This window comes from Cajanus cajan, chromosome 10, assembly GCF_000230855.2.
Source record: "Cajanus cajan strain Asha chromosome 10, NIPB_CcT2T_4, whole genome shotgun sequence".
Lineage (NCBI taxonomy): Eukaryota > Viridiplantae > Streptophyta > Magnoliopsida > Fabales > Fabaceae > Cajanus > Cajanus cajan.
In genome coordinates, this window is record NC_138526.1 from 16,119,558 (window position 1) to 16,125,453 (window position 5,896).

The following is a 5,896-nucleotide window of genomic DNA, read 5'->3' on the forward strand; positions in this document are numbered from 1 at the left end:
ACCCAACCAAGGGTTCATCATAAGGGACCAGTTCGGATTCTGGGATGCCCAATTGCTTGAACGTGTTCCAGTAAAGGATATCAGCCGAAGTCCCCTGATCAACCAACGTTTTACGCACAATACAATTGTGAATTTCGAAACTAATTACCATTGGATCATCCTGGTCCGGGTCGATGCCTTTGAAATCGGCGTCGGTGAAGGTTATGGTGGGTAAACGGCGACGGACTATTTCCACGGCGTGCACGTGCCGAACGGCCCGCAGGTGCCTCCGTTGTGCTGACGAGGATGAGCCACCACCAGCGAATCCGCCGGCTATGGTGTTGATGACTCGCCGAGGCTGTGTTGAAGGCTCCTCTTCTCTCCTATCTCTTGACCGACTGCGTTCCCTGTATGAGCGTGTTTCTGTTCTCCTCTGCTCGGGCTGATCGTGCCGCCGTGACCGGTCCATGTGTCGAGATGAGTTCGGACGGTCCACGAAGTCTTGCAGCTGCCCCTGCTTGATTAAATCTTCAATTTTATCTTTCAAGGCCGCGTATTCCTATGTTGAATGCCCTCGATTGCGATGGTACCTGCAAGACTTCGTTGTATCGGCCCTGGGAGGGGTCGAAGCTCGTTTCGGGACGGCTAGTACTTCTGAGGCCAGTGCTTGCTCTAGTATAGCCGATCTGCTAGTATTGAGTGGCGTATACTGCGAGTACCTCAGCCCGCGAGGAGGCTTCTCTCAGGGAATTAGCTCTTTCGGACGGCTCCGAAAATTATTCTCGGCCTGCTTGTCAAGTTTTGCCGACACCTCCGCCCGGGCTTGGTTACGGAACTCAGCTAATTCTTCCATCTGCATGTATTTGTTGGCTCGCCGATGCAAGTCATCCATGTCAGTGGGAGGTTTCTTGCAAATGTTGTTGGCGAAGGGCCCTGGTTTCAAAGCTGTGGTGAGGTGGTGTAGAGCTACAGCGGGGTTCAGGTCTCGGATTTCGAGCGCCGCTTTGTTAAACCGGCTTATGAATGCCCGGAGGGATTCCTTTTTCTCCTGACAGATACTAACTAATGCCAAAGAGGTCAACTGGTGGGATCGGCTTGTAGCGACTTGAATGGTGAATTGGGAAGCTAACGTGTTGAACGAGTCAACCGAGTTAGCAGGAAGCCGAGTAAACCAGCTCAGCGCTCGCCCTTTCAATGACGTTGGGAAGATTCGACACAAGGCGGCGTCATCAGTAGTGCTCAGAGTAACCTGAGTTAAGAACACGTCCACATGCTCATCTGGGTCGGTTGTACCATCGTACTTGTCGAGTGGCAAGGACTTCCAATGGTTAAGGAGTGAAGACTGCATGATGTTTGGGGTGAAGGGGTGTCGGTGTGCTCTGGCCGGCATTGGTTGTATCGGTCGGCCGACCGAAGCATGAATGCCTGGGGCTGCAACAGAAGTGTGAGGGATAGAGGTGTGATGGTCGAGCGAGTGAAATGACCCCTGAGTGTGGGTCATCTTAGAGGGTTTCCATGTGGGATCCCGGTACTGGTTTTTGAGAGCATCATTCTCTTGTCGTAGCGCGACCATCTCTTCAGCATCTTTCTCCCGTTGCTGCCTCATGGCGGCCATTTCTTCTTTCATTTGACGTACCATATCGGTCAAATTTATCTCTTCTACCGTCTCAGCGTTCTCTACCCCGGACCGGTGTTCATCTTCGGACTGGTGGTCTTCTACGTTAGTTCTTCTTGTCTTTGCCATAATGATTCTTCAAAAGTTTCATCAGTGATCGGTTCGGCCCCACGGTGGGCGCCAATATGTACCTGTCTGAGGGCACACTCGTAATCTTCTGGGATGAGAAAGGCTGAACAGGAGCTTCTGGTGGACTCTTCAGAGGGGGGAGGTACCTGTAAAAGGCATTCCGACGCTCAAGTCAGGACAAGCACGATTTTCTAGGGTAATAAATGAACAGTGACGTACCTCGATATAAATGACCTATTTATACTACCATTGATGGGCCTTGTCAATCGTGGGCCTCTTCTGAGGCTTACCAAATTAGGTAATATGACGTTGATCAGCTAATTATGTCTTAATCATGCGCTTATCCTTGTTAACTGTGATCTGTACTGTAATCCGTTTTACCCTTCGGCATATCCCCGAGCCGACAGGTTAAGGCTAGGGAAGTTGAACGTCTTCGGCTATTGACCGGGCTGACAGATGCTTATTCGGTTATCCTACTTGATCGGCGTTTGGCCGAGCCGACACGTAGTATACGGAGATGCATCATGATGTTGTTTGTATCGGCCTTCAGCCGAGTCGATATTGTTAGCAGACTATTCTCTTCCTTCAGCTGTATGCCGAGCCGATGTTAACGTCAAGGTTTACATAGGCATGGTTCACTTCGCGTGGGTATCTAAAGGAACGGCACATGTTGATCCACGTGACCGATAGGGTTCTCCCGGTACAGGTTTGAATTTGAATTCTCTTATATTATTAAGTAAAATAATAATGACAAGTTATGAGATTGAAAAACATCAATGAAAAATTAGTATAATCTACATGAAGTCATGTCTAGCGAGCACAAATTAATTCTTGATTGTTAGCTTTGGAACATTGTGTGAACCATATCCATGAACAAACAGAAGGTAGTGGACCTTATCATAACTATTTTATGTCTTTTCTGTAAGGGTATTATGTTTTGTACTTATTTAAGAAGGATATATTTATTCAAACGGAGTATGATATTTTTATTGTTTTATTGGGAATTTTTGCACACATTTCCATAATGGATAAGATATTGTTCACTTTGGACTTAAACTCTTAGGGTTTTGCTTTTGGTCATCATTTGAAAAACCTCTTTTCAATGAAATATATGAATTTTATAAACTCTTATTTCTCTTGTTCTAATAATGTGATACCTCATTTATATCCTAATCATTTTCTCAAACAAAGGACCTAAACTCTCATTTTGTGGAATCTTTCTTTGTATTACATTTTTGTTGTTGTTTTTTGTTTGTATGAAGTATAAGTTATTGGTTGTCACCGAATTCAACTAGTGACTTTGATACCACTGTTAGGGTTATTGGATTTATATTATTGGTTATTTATACACATCTTCACATTGATATAATATTATTTGCTTTGAGGTTAAACCCTCATGGTTTTACTTTTGATCATCTCCCAAAAAATATTTTTTCAATAAAGTATGTGTGTGCTTTATAAAATCTATTTTTCCTCTTGTTTTAACAATGTGGAACCTCATTTTTGTATCCCAACAACCATTAATTCTTTCAAACAAAATACCTAACCTTCCATTTAGTGAAATTTGTTTTTGTGTTAAACTTATGTTGTTATTGTTTATTTTTGTATGGTTTATAGGCTTTTTGATTGTTGTCATTGAATCCAACCAACAACATTGGAATCATTTTTTATGTTTGTATGGTTATTTGTCACCAAATCCAACTAGTGACTTTGATACCACTGTTAGGGTTATGTTATTAGTATTTGTTTTTGAGGGGATATATTCATCAAGAGAAGGGTTATTATATCTTTTTTTATCATTTATTTACACAACTCCATAATAGTAAGATATTGTTCACTTTGGGTTTATGCCTTCACGGTTTTACTTTTATTTATCATCTGAAAGGCCTTGTTGCATTTAAAATGCGCCTAAAGGAGAACATACCTTACTATAGTAGTAACAATGGACAAAGTTCAAATATTGAACCCAAAGGACTATGCTCAAACAATTACCAACATAATTATGGTGTTTGATAGTTTGAATGGACAAAATTTGATTTGTAAGATAAAAAATTAAAGCAAAAACTAAATAGATTGAGATTCAAAGATTATAAATCCTAGGATTGTGACTTATTGTTCTCAATCCCCGAGATGAATTTCATGAATTATAAATTATCGGCATCAATTTACTTCTAAAATGCTAACAACTCTTTAGTTTTAAGAAGCCAATAGTCTTTATTTTAAGAAAATCCCAAATTGATCATAAAAATTTTATTCATAAAAGAAAGCATAAAAACATAGAAATGAATTAATAAATTAATTCAATTGAGAGTTAAGCAAATAACTTGATCATGCAAATTTTCAAAATTTAATTATTTTAGAGTTTTGTTAATCAAAGAGTTTAATCATGCACTTTTAATTAACTAGGATATGAATTGAAAATACTAAAATAATATGATAATTAACAAAAAAGGAATTCATTCAATTTATTATTGGGGGTTCATGAGGAACAATTACATCACAACCCTAGAATAGAAAAAAGAGAGAGAAAATATAAAACTAAAACTAAAAATTATATGCTAAAAATATGGCCTGAACATCTCTATTTATAGTAAAATATTAGGATGAACTACTAAGCACGGTTGTGCATCTTAACAAGCATGATCGTGCTTAATAACTAAGGGCGTGCTTCTTCATTAACAAGGGTGTGTTTTTTTTAGAGAAAAGGGAAGCATCGGCATGCTTCATCAATAACAAGGGCATGTTTTCCCAACCAAAAATCTCTAAAAGAATAGCACAATTGTGCATAATAGCAAGCATAGTCTTGCTTCATAGCATGAGTGTGCTTCATTCAACAAAGACGCACTTTCTTTTGAACACTACAAGGAAAATGATGAATTGCGACGGATAAATTGCGACGGTTATCCTGAAACTGTTGTCGCTTTGATATTGCGACCCTTCATACGACGGTTTCTCCCAACCGTTGCAAAATTTTTCAACATTGCGACGATTTCTCCCAAAACCGTCGCAAAATTTTTTAACATTGCGACGGTTTCTCCCAATCATCGCAAAATTTTTCAACATTGCGACGCTTTTGAAAAATTTTCAAACATTGCGACGGTTTTTTCCCAACCGTCGCAAAATTTTCCAACATTGCGACAGTACCTCTCAACCGTCGCAATTTACAAGACAAAAATTGAAATAAAAATTCACACAAAGTCATGCACACTCCAAAATTATATAATTTTACTTTCAATAAAAAATAGAAAAATAAAATAATAATGACATGTAATTACATTTAAAAATGTTAAAAAGGAAAAAATACTTTAATATACTATATTAATTTTATTTCTCTATCTTTTAAATTATTTTAGAATAAAAAAGTTTTATGTTAATCCTAGGAAGCTAAAAATTAAAAAAAAATATTACATTTTTTTATGTGTTAGTGAAATTAATAATACATCTTAATTGTGGATTAAATCGAGAATATTGAAAAAATAATAAATAATTTATGAAATTTATTATTTTAATGGTTAATTAAATGTGAGATATTTGATAAATTAATTATTTTTTCACAAATAATAACTTAAAAATCACTTCTAGGTTTGAATATAATACACACACACATATATATAACCCCTATTTAATTAGAATTTAAAAGTTATTTTTAGTACAAACTAAATATTATTTTGTTCAAAAATTATGGTGAAGTTTGATAAAATTTAAGATTAAAAATACATTTAATAGTAGATTAGAGAAAAAGTAATATTTTTCTTTTGGAAGTATTATATTATCTTAATAAACTTATATTTTATTAACAATTTTATATATATTTTGTTTAATATGAGATACATAATTATCATAAAAAAATTATATATCTATATATATATAGAGAGAGAGAGAGGGAGAGAGAGAGAGAGAGAGACAGAGGATGAATCAAATGACTCACAAAGTAACTTTTAATAAAGTTACTCCGCTCAATAACTCATCATATAAGTTAAATTTTATCGATCCAATTATTAAATTAAAAGATTAAATTTTACTAATGATTAATATAGAAAAAATTGATTAGAAAATAAAACAAGGATAAATATATTTTTTGAATTTTATATCTTAGATTTAAGATGAATAAATAAATTAAGTTAATTAATAATTTATTTAAAATGTTAAAATTTAATTTATAAAAATAATATT